This window comes from Mobula birostris, chromosome 9, assembly GCF_030028105.1.
Source record: "Mobula birostris isolate sMobBir1 chromosome 9, sMobBir1.hap1, whole genome shotgun sequence".
Lineage (NCBI taxonomy): Eukaryota > Metazoa > Chordata > Chondrichthyes > Myliobatiformes > Myliobatidae > Mobula > Mobula birostris.
The window spans coordinates 16,054,713-16,079,497 of NC_092378.1; the positions used below are offsets into that span (position 1 = coordinate 16,054,713).

General features: G+C 41.6%; 1 protein-coding gene across 1 annotated transcript in view; it reads left to right on the plus strand.

Annotated features, from left to right (window-relative positions):
- Nucleotides 1-24,785, plus strand: part of dyrk2 (dual-specificity tyrosine-(Y)-phosphorylation regulated kinase 2) — a 54,628-nt gene that overhangs the window by 12,751 nt on the left and 17,092 nt on the right. The gene's annotated exons all lie outside the window — the stretch shown is intronic.

Here is a 24,785-nt window from a genome sequence, read left to right on the forward strand (position 1 = left end):
TGGAATTGTCCTAATCTTAGTAAGATAGTAGACAGAGGAGCCTCAAATGGAACTAATTTAATCATGGGCCAACAGGCTCGTTTCTGTGCTCTGCTGTTCTCTGTTCTATGATTCCTACTAGATTTTTAGTGGATCCAGCCAAGTTAAGAAAATTTGGTGGAGATGCCGGGTGGGTGGGTCTGGGGGAGGCTGAGGATAGCACTTGCCTTACAGTCATATCTTTGCTACAGTAGCAGTCCCCGTACACGAGAGGACTCAGCATATCTATATTTTGATCTGCAAATGGCTCAGCAAATATCCAAATGCTTCAGAAAAATTGGAATGCATTGAGAGGATAAAATATGTATAATTACCTTAACTAACACTCTACAAAGCTTTAAGCAATTGGCTTGTGACAGCACAGCTATAATACATGCTTTATGCTTATGGAAGCACTCAGCAATGTGTGTTTTATAATGATCAAATAACAACAATATAGAGTAAAGACAACTCCTTCTAACTGACCTTTCTCTAAAGAATAAATGAGGGCTGTATAAAATGTTCAGTTTTGTTTTGCAATAACTTGTCTGTGCTAATAAAACTCACAAAGATGAGAATTATTTCGGCATATTGACAGAGTGAGCGAGCTAAGTGCTCCTTAAGAGATCACTTTTTAAAAAATTTCTCCTTCAACTGCATTGCATGAGGTTGTAGTTGAAAACTGATGTTAATGATTCAAGATTTGAATGTTATTATATGATTGGCATGATGATTTTCAATCTGTATGAAGTTGATTACCCAGTCAGCAGTTGTTAAATCCAGCTGATGCTAATTAAATTGGAGTTTATATTTGGAACTGGTAGAAAGTGAACTAAAATCAACTCTTTGTGTCCTGCTGGAAAAAGGGAGGGGTAAGAAGCTGAACTTGGACTTGTACAGTGCTGATCAGGACATTAGGCTATCTCGGCCTATTTTACAGCCATTGTGGTACTTTTGAGGTGTAGCCATGTCAAAAAGTAATGGAATGGTACTGAGTTATAACAAAAAGGGTGTTGGTACGTTCAGCCCCAGTTCATAATACATTTGCACACCTTCCGCTAAGTACCATTTCACCTCAGTAGTGCAACAGCAATGGAATTCCTACCTGAGGATTTCGGCAAAGTCTAATGAAACCACGTGAAGTGTCGGTTTCACCAGGTCTGGAACTCAGCAGACACACATTAGTGAGAAAGTCATCAGCAACCCTTGGGCTTTTGGAATAGGAAACAACCTTGCAGATACTTCTGAAACCGCACAGACTCCTCGGCAAAAAGAATTTCTGTTTAGATCTGCTCTTGGGATCAGTGGTTTAATTTACCTCAGCTGCCATTTGCTGGACAATTTTGGCACTGCTTAGAACTTATGTTAATGTTTGATGTAGCAGCTACTTTAAGACAAACCGAAACTGCTCAGAGACTAAGTATGGGTGCTTGACACTGTATGGCATGCTCCACGAATAACAGATTTCTGAGTTGCAGAAAGTACGTCCAATCCTTTATTAAGGAACCAGCAAAATGGGCTGTCTAGTAACAATAAAAAACTAATGAAAGTAAAACTAGCAATATAACAAAATAAGCAGTCTAAGCATATTCAAACATATTTAAACATTAGCATTAAATGGTTAACAAAAAATATTATTCCCACGACCTTGAGTTATTATGTGTGTACATAATAAAAAACTTCAGTTTCCAGTGTGCAATGTGGGCAGTTCTCCCAGAACCGGAAGTGATGCTGGGGAGCTGGTTGCACGTGTTTCTGTTGGGCTGGAGCCATTACTGGAGTGTCCTGTGAATAAATATGTGCTAGAATTTTTAGCCACGCTATTTGTCTTGATGAGGAACAAACATAACAGACCTACCCCCTCCTCTAACCCGACTAAAACTGACTAAGCAGGAATACATAACTATACTCATCTGCTTCTACCATGCCCCAACCCACAACAAATTATCCATAATGAACGTGCTACACAAAATACAATACAAACAGACAGAAAATAGATACATGGCTCCTACACTTGATATTCAGAATGTTTTAGGATGGAGTCGTTAAGATCTAGAATCCTACATTTTATGTCAAAAGCTTTCACAAAGCTTACAGGCTTCTCCACTCCTTGAGCCTTGCGTGTAGTCACGATACATGACTGTGCAATGGAATTCCCTCCAGCACCCGGTACAAAATTGCAACCTGGTGATTTACTTGCTCCTTCTCTTATTCATGATCCCCTGTATAGACTAATTTCCAAGAAGCTGCAGTTCTTCAAAATTATTCAGGGTAAAAGAGACTGACAGCCATGCATTCATGGTTGTCTTCTCCTTTAACAAGACAGTGAAGGAAGTTGCAATTGCCACAATTACATGTTGTAAAGCTCAGTAAAGACCTCTCCTCTGTGGGAATGATGAAACTAACAAGCAACAATCATTTACTGAAGTACTATGAAACAATGGGGGTGAATTCAACTCAGCAATGAGAGGTCATAAGTGAGAACTGTAGCTACTTTTGGGTAGAGTTTGCTAACACTTTTTGAGAGGGAGGGAGGAAATTATAATTATAGTCAATATACAAGACTGACACCCAGAAGTCTGCATTTTTTGGTCTGAGTCTTTTGTATGCTATGCTTTTGCTTGAAGTGGATTATGTGCAGCAGTAACCAAGGTATGCAATGCCTTTTTGGAACACGCCTTCCATCTGCACTATTACGTGCTATTCAGGCCCTCACAGCGAGTTTGAGGCTTGTTTCCAAAAGATTTTAAAGGGGAAGGTGGATGGGGGAGGGGGTTAGTTATCAGACTGCATCCTAGCCTCTGGATCCCAATGCTGGGGGCTGCATGCAGTTTTTCCCTTATTCTTCGATGTGGTTCTGCCTCAGACTTTACATTCTCATCACTCCATCCACTCGCCATCATCCCTCTATCAACAGTCCCTCTTGAACCCCAGGCCGGCTCCTTGAGTTCACCTTGCTCATGGACACTGACATCAAGAAGTTCTAAATGTCACAGCACATTAGATATTAAACTTCTATGCTGCATGGTGCCCAACAGAGTTTTGTAACTGTGTGCCCTTTGCAATCACTGTGCATTAAGGTCACTTTCCCCCATGAAAGTGGTTTAATAATATGGCGAGTTTTATGACTTTGTCGTGGTAAATGCTATTTTCAATTTCTTTCAGGTGTATTCACACTGCGGATACATTTCATAGATGTTCCCTTTGAAACCTGAAGCTTTTATTGTTGTAGGAATCCTCATCTCCTGTTTCAGATCTTAAAGGTTTTCTCTAGCCAACTATGAAGAAAGCACAGCAGTGCCTCTACTTCCTTAGGAGTTTGTGGAGATTTGCATGACACCTAGAATTTCAACTAACTTCTATAGATGTGGAGAGTATATTGACTGGCAGCATCAGAGCCTGGTATGGAAACACCAATGTCTTAAACAAAAAGTAGTGGATACGGCCCAGTCCATCATGGGCAGAGCCCTCCCCTCCATTCAGCACACCTACATGAAACACTGTCTCAGGAAAGCAGCATCCATAATTAGGGACCCCCCCCACCACCCAGGTCATGCTCTCTTCTCACTACTGCAATCAGGAAGAAGATAGAGGAGCCTCAGGGCCTCAGGTTCGGGAACAGTTACTACCCACCAAACATTAGGCTTTTGAACCAAAGGGGATAACCTCACTCAACTTCACTTGCCCCATCATTGAAATGCTCCCACAATCTATGGACTTACTTTCCAGGACCCTTCATCTCATGTTCTTGATATTTATTGCTTATCTATCTATCTATCTATCTATTTATTTATTTATCTATCTATTTATTATTCTGTTCTTTTTCTTCTTGTACAGCTTGTCATCCTGCACTCTGATTGAATGATCAGGTTGGGTGGTTTTTCAATGATTCTGTTTTGGTTATTATTCTATAGGTTGATTCAGTATGTCCACAAGAAAATGAATCTCAGGGTTGTATATGGTGACATATATGTACCTTGATAATAAATTTATTTTGAACTTTAGCCCCATCTACAAGTTCATCTATTTAACTTCTTCCTCTGATACATGCCTCTTTTCCACTTAAAATTTACTCAATGTGTGCTCTTTTAGATGCTGTACATCTTTAAATCTACCCATTCATTTCCTCTTTCTGTGTAAGACCTGAATAAGAGAAATCTTCCATGTCTCTGGCTCTTGACTATGAATTGTAATGAGGCTGATCTCAGATATTAGCACAAAAGTTCAGAACAAAATGAGAAAGATGATCCATGCAGATCTCAATTTTGACATAATATTTTAAAACAGATTATTATCTAGTCTTATGGGTGATTAAAAGAGACATGGGTTTTCCAATGTTACTCAGAATGATAGATCAACAGATATTAAAAATCCATGAAGGCACATACTTGTGCTCATTGCATGAGGCTGCAAAATGGGAATCATTGTTGCTGACTCTTTTAAACTCGGGCCAGGAAGAATCACCTGGTTGCCTAAGGCTGGTGCATCTTTACCTGATTAACCTCTTTCCCCTCTGATCCACGTTAACAAGAGGGCTGTTGTTTTTAAAGTTTGCAGGCTCACAAGAGGCTGCAGAGAGCTGCAGACTCTGCCAGATCCATAACGGCTACAGGACTCGCCACCATCGAGGACATCTTCAAAGATGGGGTTAAGGACCTTTGCCATCTGGGACATGCCCTCAGGGAGGAGCTTCAGGAGCTTCATCTCCTCTCATTTTAGGACCAGCTTCTTCTCTTCTGCCATCAGATCTCTGAATTGTCTGTGAATCCATGGACATTACCTTACTATCCCTTGATAGTGAGTTACCAGCTAACTACAGGCCTATATCAAATCTTCCTTTCTTGGGCAAGATTCTTGTGAAAGTAATTTTTAACCAACTCAACGACTTTCCAAATGAAAGCAATGTTCTTGAAAAGTTTCAAGTCAGGTTTTAGAGCAAACCTCAGCATGGAGACGGCCCTTACCAAAATAGTCAGCCACCTTAGGCTCAACACTGGTATCAATAGGGTTTCATTTCCATTTCTCCTATATCGAGGTGCTGCCCTCAACACAACATTCTCCTAGTTTGCCTTCAGAATTGTGTTGGCCTCTCTGGTTTTGCCCATATATCTGGGAAAGAAAAAACTTTGACCATCTTGGAGACCATTTTTCTAAGAGATATGATGTACCTTTTGGTGTTGCTCAGGAAAGCTGTCTTGGTCCCCTACTCTTCTCCTTATACACGATCCCTTTAGGAGACATCATTAGAGAGCATAAACTTGAATTCCAAAGATATGCAGATGACACAAAATTGTAAATTTTGGTTGAGCCTGACAATGATAACAACCTGTCTTCCCTGACTTCTGGTATGTCTGCAATAAACAAATGGATGAGCAATAATTTCCTGAAACTGAAATGAAGATAAAACTGAAATACTTTTGATTGATTCCAAAGCCAAAAGGAATAAACTTCTTAATAAACTTCCAAACTTGGCTCCCATTGTAAAGCCAGAAGTAACTAGCTTGGGTTGTATCCTTGATTCAGATTTGAATTTTAAATCCCACATAGAGAAAGTAAACAGAGTAGCATTTCTGTACTTAAGAAATATTGCAAAGGTATTTCATTACCATCACATAATAATGCTGAGCAACTAATTCATGTCTTTATATCAGACTGGATTACTGTAATGCACTTTTTTACAGACCTTCCAAAGCAATCTATTGACAGACTTCATTTCATTCAGAACGATGCTGTTAAACTTTTAACAAAATCTAGGATGAGGGAGCATATCACTTCTATCCTAACTACCCTGCACTGGCTTCATAGAAACATAGAAAACCTACAGCTCAATACAGGCCCTTCGGCCCACAAAGCTGTGCTGAACATGTCCCTACCTTCGAGCTACCTAGGCTTCCTTTATCTTTAGGAATTAATTTTAAATTTCTCTTACTTGTTTTTAAAGCTCTCAATGATCTGGGATCAGAGTACATTACTGGATAACTTTCATTTTATAATCCTGTTCCAGCTCTCGTCTTCTTCCTGCCAGTCTCTTAAGTTTAAATAATCTCCCACAAAATAAAAAAAAAATTGGCAGGTAGGCTTTTTATTTAACCAAGCTCCGAAAGTGTGGAACTCAAAACTGAAAACTCATTTGACACTTTTAAACATCAGTTCCAAACCTATTTCTTTAACTTTGCTTTTAACCAACATCATTTTGGCTTTAGTTTTCCTATTTGCCCATTGTAAAGCACTTTAAACTATATTGTTTGTATGACGAGCACTCTATAAAGAAGTTATTATTATTATTATTCCTCTTTTGCAGTATTTATTTATTCATTTTTAAATTTCAAAGTATATTCAGTATCTAAGTACTTATATGTCACCATATACAACCCCAAGAATCATTTTCTTGCAGGTATACTCAATAAATCCATTTTGTAATTTATTGTAGCTTATCGTAATTTTTTATGTCTTGCACTGTACTGCTGCCACAAAACAACAGATTTCTTGGCATATGTCAGTTATATTAAACCTGTTGCCTATTCCGATGTCCAATAAAAATCATAGTTCTCTTTTGTTTTTGTTAGGATTATGCTCTCCAGTACATTTCATTGTCATAGTCATAGTCATAGTCATACTTTATTGATCCTAGGGGAAATTGGTTTTCATTACAGTTGCAACATAAATAATAAATAGTAATAAAACCATAAATAGTTAAATAGTAATATGTAAATTATGAAATAAGTCCAGGACCAGCCTATTGGCTCAGGTTGTCTGACCTTCCAAGGGAGGAGTTGTAAAGTTTGATGGCCACAGGCAGGAATGACTTCCTATGACGCTCTGTGCTGCATCTCGGTGGAATGAGTCTCTGGCTGAATGTACTCCTGTGCTCAACCAGTACATTATGTAGTGGATGGGAGACATTGACCAAGATGGCATGCAACTTAGACAGCATCCTCTTTTCAGACACCACCGTGAGAGAGTCCAGTTCCATCCCCACAACATCACTGGCCTTACGAATGAGTTTGTTGATTCTGTTGGTGTCTGCTACCCTCAGCCTGCTGCCCCAGCACACAACAGCAAACATGATAGCACTGGCCACCACAGACTTGTAGAACATCCTCAGCATCGTCCGGTAGATGTTAAAGGACTTCAGTCTCCTCAGGAAATAGAGGCGGCTCTGACCCTTCTTGTAGACAGCCTCAGTGTTCTTTGGCCAGTCCAGTTTATTGTCAATTTGTATCCCCAGGTATTTGTAATCCTCCACCATGTCCACACTGACCACCTGGATGGAAACAGGGGTCACCAGTACCTTAGCTCTCCTCAGGTCTACCACCAGCTCCTTAGTCTTTTTCACATTAAGCTGCAGATAATTCTGCTCACACCATGTGACAAAGTTTCCTACCGTAGCCCTGTACTCAGCCTCATCTCTCTTGCTGATGCATCCAACTGTGGCAGAGTCATCTGAAAACTTCTGAAGATGACAAGACTCTGTGCAGTAGTTGAAGTCTGAGGTGTAAATGGTGAAGAGAAAGGGAGACAAGACAGTCCCCTATAGAGCCCCAGTGCTGCTGATCACTCTGTCAGACACACAGTGTTGCAAGCACACGTACTGTGGTCTGCCAGTCAGGTAATCAAGAATCCATGATACCAGGGAAGCATCCACCTGCATCGCTGTCAGCTTCTCCCCCAGCAGAGCAGGGCGGATGGTGTTGAACGCACTGGAGAAGTCAAAAAACATGACCCTCACTGTGCTCGCTGGCTTGTCCAGATGGGCGTAGACACGGTTCAGCAGGTAAACGATGGTATCCTCAACTCCTAGTCGGGGCTGGTAGGTGAACTGGAGGGGATCTAAGTGTGGTCTGACCATAGGCCAGAGCAGCTCCAGAACAAGTCTCTCCAGGGTCTTAGCATAAGGGGAAGTCTTAGCATAGATTCCTTCTTTTTGAGGTTTTCTAGTTTGGTCACCAAAAATCTGAATTTAAATGCCCACAAGCCCTTGACCTGCAGGTCAGCGAGGTCAAGTTCTGCTCCAGATTGGTTCACTTTCGCGAGTGCTAAAGTTGAGTGTCAAGAGTTCAGCATAATGCTGTTACAGTGCCAACAACCTGGGTTCAATTTCACTGCTGTCTGTAAGGACCTTGTACATTCTCCCTGTCTCCACATGGGTTTCCTCCAGGTGCTCTGATTTCCTCCCATATTCCAAAGGTATATGGGTTAGTAGGTTAACTGGCCGCACCTGCTCATCGGGCCAGATGGGTCTGTTCCATCTCTATCTCTTGTGACAAGAATACACATAGATGTTAGCTGTCCTGTGTGATCAACAGTTGGTCTGCCACCTGTCTTCGGGGGAGAGAGAGATAAGGAAGACAATGGAGCAGCATTTGGAGATGTGTAATGAAGGGACGGGAGAGAGAGCTGTCTAGAGCGGCTCCCCCTTTGAACCCTGAACTGTTTGAAGTGATGGACAGGCGATACCCCAGCAGGGGGATAAAAAGGGGACAGGTTCGCTAAGGCAGGACACACACAACACCACGAGGTAACGAGACCCTGGAAGCGGTGCCCCCCCCCCCCCGCAAGTCGGCGGGAGTCGTTTGGAAGGCTGGTTGCGGAACCAAGCCTTAGATGCACAGGGTGGAAAGGTACGATCAGCGGGAACCCGGTGTGTGTCCACCCTCGCTTGGGTGCCAGGTTCACTGCAGAGGATCGACCGCATCTGGAGGAGGGGTCACAGTCGGTGACCCCAGGTGACATCACAAAGGACTCGCCCGAAAGCTGCTTGTGAGCAATATCGCAGGTCTGTGAGTGGAAGCCGTTTTGAATGATCATCGTTCTTGTTCTCTCTCTCCTTCCCCCCCACATTGTCCATCGCCACGGCAACGATTACTGCGAACTGAACTAAATTGAACTGGACTTTGTGTCACTTTGAAATTGGTCATTTACCCCTAGACAACGATAGAGCTTGGTTGATCCTGTTATCTTAATTCTGTGCACATGTGTGTTTATCATTGCTGAACTGTTGCATTTATTATCCTTTCGATTACTGTGTTGCTTGTTTCTTTAATAAAACTTTCTTAGATCTAGTAATCCAGACTCCAACTGAGTGATCCATTTCTGCTGGTTTGGCAACCCAGTTACGGGGTACGTAACACTCTAAATAAATAAATGCAGGTGATAATGTTCCCTTTTCTGAATTCTCAAAAATGTCTTGCAAGGGCTTTTGGCATTTTCACTATTACATTTTTTTAGGGTTCTCAGTATCAATATCTCCATTCCGAATTATTTTAGTAATGGAAACCACTCTTCATGTTTTTTGCAAACAATGCAAATTTGCATTCAAATGATAAAAGCGAGTTGTTTTTCACTTCTCCTTTCCTTGCAGCTTCCTGCTCAATTTGTTGAAATATAAGCTGATGTGCAACACAATGTGATATTTCCAAAGGCATGAGGACATGTAAGCACTGTACATTCACTGCTCTTTTCACCAAAGTGCCTTAATCGAATAAAAACGCCATTGCTTTCTCCAGGCGGGTTTCCAGACGCACAAGAACTTTTCGACCGAAAAACAAAAAAAAGTTCCAGACGCTGAAAATCTGAAATAATAATAGAAATGCTGGAAATGCTCAGAAAGTCAGACAGCAGCTGTAGAAAGAGAAACAAGGTTAAATATTCAGCTCCAGGACCCTGACGAAGATCTGGAACCCTGATGAAGAGACCTCAGCATTGTCAAGGACCCCTTCCATCTCAGAATCAGGTTTATTATCACCGGCATGTGTCATAACATTTGTTAATTTAGCAGCAGCATTTCAATGCAATACATGATATAGAAGGAGAAGAAAAACAAATAATAAATAAAATAAGTAAATCAATTACAGTATACATATATTGAATGGATTAAAATCGTGCAAAAACAGAAATAATATATATTAAAAATGTGAGGTAGTGTTCACAGGTTCAATGTTCATTTAGGGATCAGCTGGCAGAAGGGAAGAAGCTGTTCCTGAATCGCTGAGTGTGTGCCTTCAGGCTTCTGTACCTCCTACCTGATGGTACCAGTGAGAAAAGGGCATGCCCTGGTTGCTGGAGGTCCTTAATAATGAAAGCTGCCTTTCTGAGACACTGCTCCCTGTAGATGTCCTGGGTACTTTGTAGGCTCGTACCCAAGATGGAGCTGACTAAATTTACAACCCTCTGCAGCTTCTTTTGGTCCTGTGCAATAGCCCCACTATACCAGACAGAGATGCAGCCTGTCAGAATGCTCTCCACAGTACAACTATAGAAGTTTTTGAGTGTATTTGTTGACATACACAATCTCTTCAAACTCCTAATTAAGTATAGTCCCTGTCTTGCCTTCTTTATAGCTGCACCGATATGTTGGGACCAGGTTAGATCCCCAGAGATCTTGACACCCAGGAACTTGAAACTGATCACTCTCTCCACTTCTGATCCCTCTATGAGGATGGTATGTGTTCCTTTGTCTTACCTTTCCTAAACTCCACAATCAGCTCTTTCATCTTACTGATGTTGAGTTCCAGGTTGTTGCTGCGGCACCACTCCACTAGTTGGCAAATCTTGCTCCTGTACACCCTCTTGTCTCCATTTGAGATTCTACCAACAATGGCTGTATCGTCAGCAAAGTTATAGCTGGTATTTGAGCTATGCGTAAGCCACACAGTCACGGGTATAGAAAGAGTAGAGCAGTGGGCTAAGCACACACCCCTGAGGTGCACCAGTGTTGATCGTCAGCGTGGAGAAGATATTATCACCAATATGCACAGATTGAGGTCTTCCAGTTAGCCAGCTGAGGATCCAATTGCAGGGGGAGGTACAGAAGCCCAGGTTCTGTAACTTCTCAGTCAGGATTGTGGGAATGATGGTGTTAAATGCTGAACTATAGTTGATGAACAGCATCCTGACATTGGTGTTTGTGTTGTCCAGGTGGTCTCAGGCCATGTGAAGAACTATTGAGATTGTGTCTGCCATTGACCTATTGTGGCGATAGGCAAATTGCAATGGGTCCAGGTCCTTGCTGAGCCAGGAGTTCATTCTAGTCATGAGCAACCTCTCAAAGCATTTCATCACTGTAGATGTGAGTGCTACCAGGCGATAGTCATTAAGGCAGTTCACATTATTCTTCTTAGGCACTGGTATAATTGTTGCCTTTCTGAAGCAAGTGGGAACTTTTGCTCATAGCAGTGAGAGGTTGAAAATGTTCTTGAATACTCCCGCCAGTTGGTTGGTACAAGTTTTAGGAGCCTTATCAGATACTCCATCAGGACCTTCTGCCTTGCGAGGGTTCACCCCCTTTGAAGACGGCCTAACATCGGCCTCTGAGACAGAGGTCACAGGGTCACTGGGTGCAGCAGGGATCTTCACAGCTGTAGGTTATATTCTCCCTTTCAAAGTGGGCATGGATGTAATTGAGTTCATCTGGTAGTGAAGCATGGCTGCCATTCGTGCTATCGGGTTTCGCTTTGTAGGAAGTAATGTCTTGCCAACCCTGCCAGAGTTGCTGTACATCCAATGTCGCCTCCAACCTCACTCGAAATTGTCTCCTCGCCCTTGAAATAGCCTCACAATCTCTTTGACCTCTTACCATTGGGCAGCAGGTAACACAGTACAAGAACAAGGACTATTAGGCTGCATAATAACCTCTTTCCCCAGGCTGTGAGACTTCTAAAACACCCTGCAACCGCCCGATACATATTACTTTTGACAACACCTGTAGCATTGTGCTGTTGTATATTTCACTGTGTGTAATATATATGCACTTTATCTCAACTTGTACATATACCAAATATTTTTTATTATCTGTTAATATTATTACATCAATGTTATTGTGCGTGCTATACTGTATGTACTGTGATTTGCACCTTGGCCTCAGAGGAACAATGTTTTGTTTAGCTGTATACATTTGTATGGTTGAATGACATTAAACTTGAACTTGAGGGTCCTGGATCTGAACCATTAACTGTGTCTCTTTCCACAAACGTCCCGCTGATTGTTTAGAGTATCTTTTTTTCAGCCTCATTCTTTTTGTGTAAGCTACAGCACTAAAAGTTGACCTCTTCAAAACAGACACGGAACTGCCAGTGATTCAACCCTTTTCATTTATTTTACATAACTGGGATTATCACTTTGACGACCACTGGTGAAACATCTGTGCACAGAGAGTTTCCTGATGACCTATGTGATGACATTATTTGCTGTTCTTCTCCAGCTGCAGGGAAAAAAGAAGGCTTCAATAAATTTGAATCAGAGTCTGCACACAAGACCATAAAGAGGCAGATGCAGTTTCTGAACAACAGGATGCCTGCTTCTGTTCAGGAGGAAGCCCAACAGTAATCCATGTGTTGAAAGGGAAGTGACAATGACTGCGGCCAAAGTCGTTGAGAAGATTTGAGTTCATATTTATGACATATACAGACAAATATAGATACTTCAGCAAAATCTATGATAATGAAGCGCTTTGCTCTCTGTGAGGGAGTTAGTTGAGCAATGTATGCGGCCTGGAGGCCAAGAAACCTGCAGACAGGATGCGAGACCATGATTGACCCCATTTCCAATCTTGTAGATTAAGGTGTCGAGGAAGATTGAAATCAATGAGGATGAGAGCAGAAGGCAGGCTGGTGTTCAGTGCTGTCTACCTGCATGTGATATTTCTCTCTCTCTCTCTCTTTCTTTCTTTCTCTCTCTCTCTCCCCTCTCTCCTTCCCTCTCTCTCTTTCTCTCTCTCTCTTTCTCTCTCTCTCTCTCCCCTCGCTCCCTCTCTTCCCCTCTCCCTCTCCCTCTCTTGCTCCCTCTCTCTCTCCCTCTCCCCTCCCTCTCTCTCTCTCCCCTCCGTCTCACTCTCGGTCTCTCTTTCTCTCTCTCTGTCTCTCTCTCTCTCTCTGTCTCTCTCTCTCTCTCTCTCTCTTTCTCTCTCTCTCTCTCCCTCTCTCCCTCCCTCTCTCCTGCTGCTCCCACGGGAAGGTGCCTGCATAGGAACAGTCTGTGTCTCCCTCACGTTAGAGCATTGTGCCGGAGGCTTGGGCCTTGGGTAAGTTTCAATCGACGCAGCTTGTGGACTGGACTCTGTAGTTCACATTGTTACATGTGTCTGGTTTCTGGTTGCTCCCTTTTCTTTTGCCATTTTGTGTGATTTTGATCAGGGCAGACTGGCTTAGAAGCCTGCAGGTAATGAGCACAGTGCTAGATCGAACTGAACTGAATTTGCCTGGACTCTTTCGATGAAATTGTGGTTTGGTGTTCTATATTCTGTATTCTCATTTTTTTTTTGCCGTTTGTATGATTTGTTTTTTTTTATGCTGGGGGGGCAGTTTGATGTTTTTTCCTTGAACTGGTTCCTTGGTTTTCCTTGTTTCATTGCTATCTGTGGGAAAACCAATCTGTGTTGTATACTGCATACTTACTTTGATAATAAATGTACTTTGAATCTTTGAGTTTCTTTTCTACCAATTCACCAGGCTCTGGGAGTAATCATCCTCACTTTTTTTAAACTATTCTTGTTTCATGTTTAAATTGTTATTTGTAAAAGCCATTCTTTAGCTTCTCTTAACTGTGAAATTCTGATTGACCTATACTTTTGTTATAGACTGAATGGAATGTCCCAGCAATCTGTTGACAATTAGTTACATTCTTTGCCTTTGTTACAAATGCTGAACACGTTACAAGCTGTATTATATCCAGAATCACATGAAAGTCCAAATTAGAAACTTTGATCTTGCCCTCCATGGAGTGGAATTGTCTCGATCATTTGGCTGGTATGTTATGCTGGTTTATGGATATAATAAGGTTGCCTTATTCTCAAACTGATCTCCAAAAACTCATGTCCCGATCTCATAGAAATTAACACTCAATGGTTTCTATGAATGACAATTTTTGATTTATCTGACAAAAGATCTGGAAATAAAAGTAAAAGCTACCAGAGCAGTGTAAAATAGAAACAGAAGGTGCTGGCAATACTCAGAAGGGCAAGGAGCAATTGTGGAGAGGAAAAGAGAGTTAATGTTTCAGCTTGATGACTTCTTATCGGCATTGGGAAAGTGAAAAAAAAAGCAAATGTTAAATGTCTATGACATACAGTACCATGCAAAAGTCTTGGGCACTTGTAACAAAAAATCCTATAAAGCAAAGATACCTTGAATAATGAAATGAAAATTTTCTAAACATCGAAAACAATACTATAAAGAGCAGCAAACAGTAAAAAACTACATCAAATCAATATTTTGTATGACCACCTTTTACTTTAAAACTACTTCAATTCTCAATAGACAATAGACAACAGACAATAGGTGCAGGAGTAGACCATTCAGCCCTTCGAACCAGCACCGCCCTTCACTGTGATCATGGCTGATCATCCACAATCAGTATCCTTTTCTTGCCTTCTCCCCATATCCCTTCACTCCATTATCTCTAAGAGCTCTATCTAACTCCTTGTTTGAAAGAATCCAGAGAATTGGCCTCCACTGCCTTCTGAAGCAGAGCATTCCACAGAACCACAACCCTCTGTGTGAAAAAGTTTTTCCTCAACTCCGTTCTAAATTGTCTACCCCTTATTCTTAAACTGTGGCCTCTGGTTCTGGACTCCCCCAACATCTCGAATACATTGTCATGTGGTTCTACAAGAAAATTGGCTAGTAGGTTGTTCCAAGCATCTTGGAGGACTTGCCACAGTTCTTCTGCAGACTTTGGCTGCCTTGCTTGCTTCTGTCTCTCCAGGTAATGCCAGACAGCCTTAATGATGTTGAGATTAAGGCTCTGTTTAGGCCATACCATCTGGAGCCATATAAACAATCCAAGGTGCCTAAGGATTCTGCTCAATACTGTATGCAATCTTTTTGACACTACCTTAATGTGTCATGGAGTTGAGTTTGCACTCAGTGACACTGGCACAAAAAAAGCACAGCTTTCCATTGACACAAGATATTCTGCAGAAGCTGGAAATATTGAGTAACACACAAAAAATGCTATAGGAGCTCAGCAAGTCAGACAACATCTGCCTCCAGAGATGCTGACTGATTTGTTGAGTTCCTCCAGTATTTTGTCTGCTTGGCTTTTCTTAGTTTCTTCCAGATGTAACTTTTAAACAAGGTGAGTCATCTGTACTAGCTGTGAACTTCATCTACAGTTTGACACTTCAGGCTGCTATTGAAGTTTACAGTTCTGGTCACCCGGTTATAGGATGGCTGCGATTACACTGGGGAGAATACCAAGGAAATTCACCATGATATAGTGGAGCACTTTAGTTATGGGGAGAGATTGGATACGCTAGGCTTAATTTTCCAGGAGTGATGAAGTCCGAGATAAGATTATGAGAGATGATATGGTAAATTGTCAAAATCTTTTTCACATGATAGGGGTATCAAAAGCCTGAGGGGAAAGATTTAAGATGAAAGAAGGTTTAAGGTAGGTTTGTTACAGACAGTGTAATTGATATCTGGAATGTGCTACCAGAGGTGATTGTAGAATGGAATATAATTACGGAACTTAAGAGGCTGTTAGACAGATGGATAGATAGGTGAAGCATAGGAGAATATGGTTCTAATGAGGAGCCTGTTTATGTGCTGTGTGACTCTATGACTAAAACCACAAGATTTAATAAATTATTTATAGCACTTTGGTGGTATAGGAAAGAAAGTGCTCATGGAAAAAATATGAATCCAGCTTTCATAAGCAATAGTTATGTAAGCACGACATGCTGGAATCTAAAACCACGACAGCAATGCTGGAAGAACTCAACCGGTGAAGAAACATCTGTGGAGAGAGGAATCTGTCAACGTTTCAAATCAATGACCCCTTCCTTAAAACTGCGGGTGAGGGGGAGAAAGGAGGGGTGTCAATTTTCAATGAAGAGCTGAGAGTAGGAGTGAAGTGTAAGAAAAAAAAATTATGGAGGAAGGTTAAGACACACCAGGCGATAAGGAGTATAATTACTGAATATTAGCAATGCCTTCTCAAGAAATGGGGTGAGAAACGGGTATGAACACAATGATGGGAAACGATAAGAGAGCAGTTCAGCTGAATTTGGAGAATTCAGTGTTCATTCCAAAGTGTTGTAAAGGTAAGATGTTCTTCTAGATTATTTACTTAACAGGCCCATCCGGCCCTTTGAACCATGGCGCCCAACAATCCCCTGATTTGATCCTAGCTTCAACACAGGACAATGTACGATGTCCAATTAACCTACCACCATGTACATCTTTGGACTGTGGGAGACATCCGGAGAATCCGGAGAAAACCCACGCGGTCTCACCATGACAGAAAAGGCTGCAGACTGATAGGTCAGAAAGGCAGTGGGATTGAGAATTAAGGTGGCTGGCAACAAAAGGTTCAGTGTCATCCCTGTAAACGCAACACAGGTGCTCTACAAAATGATCACCTGATCTGTGGTTTCTCCAAAGTTAAGGGCACAACATATGAAGACTGAACACAGTAGTCTAGCCTGCAAGGAGCAGACGTGAATAGCAGCCTCAGCTGTAATGATTGTTTGTGATTGTTTGAGTCCTGGATGGTGGGGAGGGGAGAGGTGAATGGACATGTGTTGCATTTCCTCCGGTTGTATGGGAAGGTTCCGTGGAATGGGGAGTGGGGAGCCGTGGACGGTATGTCAGAGCAAGCCAGGGAATCACAAAAGGACAGTAAAATGCAGAAAGGAAAGGAGAAGGAAAAATGTGACTGGTGGTGAGCTCATGTTGGAGCTGATGCATTCTGGTGTTTTAATCCAAGGTTCTTAAAGAAGTCAGAAGCGAGGCACAATTTTTTTTCCCTTTATGACCTCCAAGAAGATGTTTCTTCACATGAAAATATTACATAGTATGCAAAAGGGAACATCTTCTTCAAACCTTCATCAGGTTGCTATCACTGAAAAGTCTCAATCAATCTCAGTTTTTGATGCACCGCCTCAATATTCCAATAATGTCCTCAATTTATCACATTGATCCGATATTATGTGTGCTAACCCGGTGTCCTAAACTATTGGAGAGGTTTGGTGAATGTTGGTGGAAGACAGAGGCATTTGACTATCAAACAATAGGTAGTAATCTCAGGATCGCTGCCTGTGCCACGTGCTAACAAGCGCAAGAATAGCATGATCAGGCATATTAATGTGTGGCTGAGAGACAGGTGTAGGGCCAGGGCTTCAGATTCCTGGATCACTGGGGCCTCTTCTGTGGAGATACGACCTGTACAAAAAGGATGGGTTACACCTGAACCCAAAGGGGTCCAATATCCTAGCAGGCGGGCTTAATAGAGCTGTTAGGGAGGGAAACTAATTTGACAGGGGGAACCGGAGTGATAGGACTGAGAAAGGGGAAAACAAAAATAAATCAAAGATAGCATGAAACAGAGATGATAGAAAGGATGAGGCACAATAACAGCCAGTGGGATGAGTTACAGGGCTATGGAGGTGTGGTGCAGTTAAAACAGAAAGCAACAAATACTGGACTGAAAGTGTTATATTTGAATGCACGCAGCATGAGGAATAAAATGGACAATCTTGAAACTCAGCTACAGACCGACAAGTATGGCGTTGTGGCCATCTCTGAAACTTGGCTAAAGGATGGCTGCCATTGGGAGTTGAGCATCCAAGGATAAACGGTGTATCGGAAAGAGAGGTTAGTAGGCAGAGGGGGTGGTGTGGACCTGTGTATAAGAAATAATATTACTGTAAATCATTAGGAAGGGATGACATAGGATTGGAATGGGTAGAGTCTCTATGGGTTGAGTTAAGAAATGGCAAGGGTAAAAGGACCCTAATGGCAGTTGTATACAGGCCTCCAAACAGCAGCCTGGATGTGGATTACAAATTCCTGCAGGAGATAGAAAAGGCGTGTCGGAAGGGCAATGTCATGATAATCATTGGGATTTTAACATGAAAATAGATTGGGAAAACCAGGTCAGTACTGGACCTCAAGAGAGAATTTGTAGAATGTCTAATAGATGGCTTTTTAGAACAGTTTGTTGTTGAGCCCACTAGGGGATTGGCTATGCTGGATTGGGTGTGGTGCAATGAACTGGAGGTGATAAAAGAGCTTAAGGTTAAGGAACCCTTAGGGAACAGTGATCACAATATGATTGACTTCACATTGTAATATGAGAAGGAGAAACTAAAATCCAATATGTCAGTATTTCAGTGGAATAAAGGAAATTACAATGGCATGAGACGGGAACTAGCCAAAGTTGACTGGAAAGGGACACTAGCAGTAAGAACAGCAGAGCAGCAATGGCTGGAGTTTCTGCGAAAAATGAGGGAAGTGCAAGACAGATATATTCCAAATAAGAATAAATTTTAGAATGGAAGAAGAACACTACCATGGCTGACAGGTGAAGTCAGAGCTTAAGTAAAAGCAAAAGAGAGGGCATACAAGGAAGCCAAAGCTAGTGGGAAGATAGAGGATTGGGAAGCTTTTAAAAACATGTAGAAGGAAACTAAGAAGGTCATTAGGAAGGAAAAGATGAATTATGAAAGGAAACTGGCAACTAATATCAAAGAAGACACTAAAAGCTTTCTTAAGTATATAAAGGGTAAAAGAGAGTCAAGGTAGATATAGGACCAATAGAAAATGACACTGGAAATATTGTAATGAGAGACGTAGAGATGGCAGAGGAACTGAATGCGTATTTTGCATCAATCTTCACAGTGGAAGACATCTGCAGTATACCAGACATTCAAGAGTGTCAGAGAAGTGAAGTATGTGCAGTGAAAATTATGACTGAGAAGGTGCTCAGGAAGCTTAATGGTCTGGGGGTGGATAAATCTCCTGGACCTGATGGAATGCACCCTCCAGTTCTGAAGGAAGTAGCTTCAGAGATTGTGGAGGTGGTGTAATAGTTAATTTACAGTTTTTTATTCAACGGGACTAGATTAAAGAGACCAATATTAGCTATCCAGTGATGCGAGTTTAAACCCAACATGGTAGTCATGGAATTTTAACAGGAGGTAACCAGTTATTTCATTTAATTGGATTATCTCACGTTGCTGATTGCTTTAGCAATCTGAACACAAAACAATATTATACTTTTTAGATCACTTAGTTCATCAAACTGTTGAATTTGAACCACCTGGACAACAGCAATACCTATGTAGGTTGCTGTTTATTGATTATCTTGGCATCCAACACTGTCATCTCTTCAATACTAGTCAAAAAGCTTTAAAACCTCAGCTTTTATACCTTCCTCTGCAACTGGATCCTTGACTTCCTTATCAGGAGACATCAGTCAGTATGGATTGGTAATAACATTTCCTCCTCACTGACAACCTACACAGGTGAGCCTCAAGGATGCATGCTTAGCCCACTGCCCTACTCTCACTTCACTCACACCATCTATAAATTCACCAATGGCATCACTGTTGTTGGCAAAATTTCAGTTGGTGCTGATATCAGCTGGTCAACTGCTGTTGCAACAGTCTTGCACTCAGTGCCGGCAAGACCAGGGAATTGAATATAGACCTCAGGAAAAGGAAGTCGGAAGAACACACAGTAATCCTCATTGAGGGGTCAGTGGAGGAAAGGGGACCTGTCTCAGAGGATCTATCCTGGGCCCACCACGTTGATGCAATCATGATGAAGGATCTGCCAATGGCTACACTTCATTTGGAGCCTGAGGAGATGTGACTAGAACATTTCTACAGATGGAGAGCATTCTGATTTGTTGCATCACTGATTGACATGGAGGTGCCAATGGATTGTAAGAGGCTTCAGAGGTTGGTAGGCTCAGCCACCATCACAGGCACAAGTCTCCCCACCACTGAGGACATCTTCCAAAGTTGTTGCCTCAAGAAGGTGGAATCCATCATTAGGGGCCCTCGGTATCCGGGACCTGCCTTATTCTCTTTAGTACCATCAGAGAGGAGGTACAGGAGCCTGAAGGCCCACACTCAATGCCTTATGACCAGCTTCTTCCCCTCTGCCATCAGATTTCTAAATGTCCTATAACTCATAAACATGACCTCTTTTGCCCTATTTACTTATTTATACTTTTATTATAACTTGTAGTAATTTGTCATACTTGGGTGGTGCTCCTGCCTCAGAACAGCGCGTTTCAGAGCTCAGAGCCATGGGGCTGCAGTCTATAAGGCCTAACCCCCTCAGGAATCCCGAACAGTCACGTCCTTCTTGCTTCCAAATGCCCATGGGAAAGGAGGTGGTGTAGTGCCTGAGCAAGAAATTCAGCTGTGATTTGCTTCAGATGCCCAGGAACAGCTGATTTAATTCTATTTCCAGTGTCCCCAGAGACAGCCTCAAACAACCGCATCACAAGATTTCACCATGGTTGTGAATTTGACAGCCACTGACAGGGGCAAGGTAGGTGAGCAGTTTGGCTGCCAGGGCTGCTTGCAACATCTGGCGTGACTGTGTGACGGTCTCCTGATGAATCGAAGCCTCCACAGACACTGGTTTCCAGATAAGTACAGGTTCCTACTGGGTCTATTTTAATCCACCACATGTGATGGGAACAGATTGTCTGTGGTTCTGTCAGGGAGTCTTCTGGAGTTATGTGAATATAACAGATAATAATTTAAGCAAGAACCAGTCTTCAGTTCTTATTGTAAGTTGCAAGCAGCAAATTGGAGGTAAGAGCACAGGTTGCTCCGCAGTCTACAGTCTAAGAGATATGGTTTGTAAAATCACCACCCTGAGACGTTGGCATATGCATCAGCCAACGTTAAGACAATGGGGTCGTGTTAATAGGCCTGTATCAATCCAGGCAATTATCAGCTTGAGTAATTTTCACCCATTCTAAATAAATTCAGGGAAGCTTGCAATTAGTATGTCCCAGCAAAACTATTTAAAGATTCAGAGGTGGCTCCCACTCTAGATATGCAATTCAAAGGAAGCATTGTGATCCTGAAGTTTTGTAGTAAACAACACCATGGTTGCCATTAAGATTATATTGAATCGCCTACTGTTACCTTTGATCTTAAGGGTACAAAATGTCATCTACCTCTGGGTTTGTGAACCTCTACTGAGAGTGTGCCCATGAGAATGCCTGCTTATAGTGATGAGTAAAGGTCAGCTTCAGTGTCTCTCCAGTGACTGTGATCACACTCACAACATACGGGGGCTTGTCCAGGAAACGGCCATGACCCACAGCCTGGCAAGTGACAAGCAGTCTAAGGGAGTGAGTATTTTTAAGATTAGCATCCCATGCTTAGATCTGTTCAAGTCATTGGCCATGGGATCACAAAGTATCAAAGGATACAGCAGAGTGCTGAACTGGTAGATATAAAAGTATGGCATGTGTGTCTGCATATTAGACAGTTTTGTGTAGCTTGGTGGACAGGACCTCCAGTTGTGAAAGGAGGTTACCGACTGTTCAGGATGTTAGAGGGGTGCATGTATACTCGCTCAGGGGAATTGTATAGTAGCATACTTGTCATGAGTGTGTGTGTGTGTGTGTGTGTGTGTGTGTATGTGTTTTAAGCATAAGCTTGAAACTTAAGGGAACAGACCTTTATATGGAAAGAAGTACAACAGGCATCATGAATTCAGTAGAACAGAAGTGGAAGATTGAAGAGTGCAAACTCTGTGCTCTTAAGTATATACCATTTAATTTTTTACCATTCTTTATATTTTGCTTAATATGGGAATTATTGTGGAAATATTTGACGGAGAGGTTATACCCAGGTATATCTGTTGGGATGACACCTGCTGAGGTCAGAAAACCGCAGGCTGAGCATCTAGACAACCCGAGTCAGCCCTTTAACTCATAAGCCCTTCACCAGTGGAGAGAAGCAGAGCATTTTGACAGAGCTGCTCTCACTTCAAGTCACTTGTGGGTATTCAGAATTCTGGCACGAGCTCAAGGAAAAGATTGAAATTCATCAGATGGAGCCCGAAGGTAAAGGAGAAATGCCTGAGGAATATATGGGACAGTACGGTCCAGGGAGTGAAGAATGGCGCATGGGCCACTAGTGGGAATTGCAGTAACGAAGAGAGATATTATAGCTCTAATGGGGGAGTGAGGTAGCGACTGGGAGGAGGTGAGATAATGTCAGTGGTTCAGAGAGATATTACTGCTCTAATGGGGGAGTGAGGTAGTGACTGGGAGGAGATGAGATAATGTCAGTGGTTCAGAGAGCTGATGAGCCTGACATGTATCATGCAGAATGCAGATGTTGAGTATATGAAGAATACTCAGGGCTTAGCAAGGATGAAATGTGTGACTTTGCATCCTATGAAAGAGATACTTCGAAAAGGCATCTTCTTCTGCAGAGTCCCGGTGCCAATACACCTTTGAGGAAAGAGGAGAAAAAAGGTTAGAGTAAGAACGTCCCAGACAGAATGGATATCATTATGTGACCGCAAAATTCTGAAGAAGTAACTGTAAATTAACAGAACACAATAGAATAGCTGGCAACAAGTAATATGCAGTCATCCCAAGATGTCTCTGCTCTTTCAATATTCTCAATTATGAATTTGCCCATTTTGACCTTATACTTAACTTCACTAATACTCTTCCTTTTTACATTTGTAAATGGGTGAACAATCACTTCACCTATCCATATCATGAACTCAAGCGATATTGCAGATGCTAGAAACCTTGGGCAACACACACAAAACACTCAAACACTCAAAACTTTCTACAGCTGTACTATGGAGAGCATTCTGACTGGCTGCATAACTGTCTGGTATGGGGCAGGGGGTGGGGGGTGGCGGTGGCTACTGCTCGGGATTGAAGTAAGCTGCAGAGAGTTGTAAAATTAGTCACCCCTATAATGGGTACTAGCCTCCGTAGTATATAAGACATCTTCAAGGAGTGATGCCTCAGAAAGGGGGTGTCCGTCATTAAGGACCTTCACCACCCTGGACATGCCCTCTTCTCACTGTTACCATCAGGAAGGAGATACAGAAGCCTGAAGGCACACACTCAGTGACCCAGGAACAGCTTCTTCCCCTCTGCCATCCAATTTCTGACCGGATATTGCAACCATGAACACCACCTCAATACTTCTTTTTAATTTGTTTTACATTGCTTATTTAATTTAACTATCTGTAATTCACAGCTTTGTTTTCCTATATTATTACGTTTCGCATTGTATTGTCACCGCAAAGTAAACAAATTTCACGACATATGCTGGTGATATTAAACCTGATTCTGATTCTGAAAGTGCTGGAGGAACTCAGCCAGTCAGTTGCCCGACTGAGTTCCTCCAGCATTTAGTATGAGTTCCTCACCTGTCTCAATCTCCTTGCGCCTCATCGTGTTGTCCTCACAACTTGCTAACCCATCTGTCTTTGCATCATCAATCCTTTCTTGTAAGAATATTAATTCATCTTGTTTTATTACACAATTGTACATTTAGATCAGTCTGTTCCTTGGTTGGTTCCTCAACATATTGCCCTATGAAGCCATGCCAATTATGCTCAATGAACTATGCTACATTTGCCAGTTTGATTTTAGTCACTCTACATCATAAGTAAAATGCCCAAAATAGCGTTATCCAAAGTCACCAGCAATAATGTCCTGTAATTTTTCTCCCTTTATTCGGCATTCGATCAATCAACCCCAGGAATGTCTCATCAAAGTTTAAAGGAATCCATCCCATTTGTTCTCTCATTTTTGGAAGAATTCAGGAATGGAGTTAAGTAAATTTGAGCATGTACATTCAATTACACCATGATTGGCATTAATTCCAATAGAGTCCTGGAAGCACGAAGCACTACTACACAGAAACAAGCCATTTGGCCCATCTAGTCCCTGCTGAACTGTTATTCTGCCTAGTCCCATCTACCTGCACCTGGACCAAAGCCCTCCATATCCCTCAAACCCATGTACCTAAGCAAGCTTCTCTTAAATTAAGTAAATAAATTAATTTAAAATAAAATAAATAAATTAAGTAAATAAAACTACAACCACCATTCACATTGACTCACATGAGCTCCATTTCCATTGATGTTCTTTTAGACACAACTCTCTACAGCTTAGTGTTGAACCTGTTCATTGACAATTTATAAAGGGATATAACATTAACCCTAAGTAATTTCTTAAAGCTTTTCTTGCTCTGTAAAAGATTTCTTATTACCTCTTCAGATTACCTGTCTCCACATTTGCTGACAGCTTTCTGCTTGATTCCTCCCATAGTGGACCAGCTTGTTACAGTTGCTGCCTGATTTCTTTATCTTTCCTATATTTTAGTTGCATGGCAACACTGTCTGGTGAAATCATAGTTAAAATGTTCCTGCTGTTTGTCAGTGAAAAATGTATAATAAATTTTAAGTTCATCACAATAATTTGAGGCAATTTCTTGCATTGGTAAGTATTGTTCCTTTCCAAGCAGAAGTAATTATATTATTTATTATTTTATCAAAATCTGTAACTCTGATAATTTACTCACAGAAAGTGAAACTGATAGCAATATAGATTTATTGCATTTTAGGAAATCATAGCTAGAAGAAACAGCTTTGCTTCTTGATATTACATCTGTTCTTATATTAAAGTACTTTTCAAATGAATGTATAAATGCTGAAATTGAAATCAATACAGTACATGGACAATTTTAAATTGGGCTCTTAGTACCATATTTGTTTTTAAATTATGTTATATATTTAATGAAATATATAACTTAAGCGGTGTTTACATTTTAAACAACACAGTTGATAATTGCAGGGACGATTTAACTTTGTATCATAGGAAACTCTCATCTGTGAATGTTTTAAAATAACAGATTCAATGCCTCTTGTGCACGCCACCGAATAAATGTAATAATGAAATGATCTGTTTCTTTGGAGCACTTGATTCCCATATTAGGCGCGGGGACTTAATCTCGTGAAGAGCTGAACTCC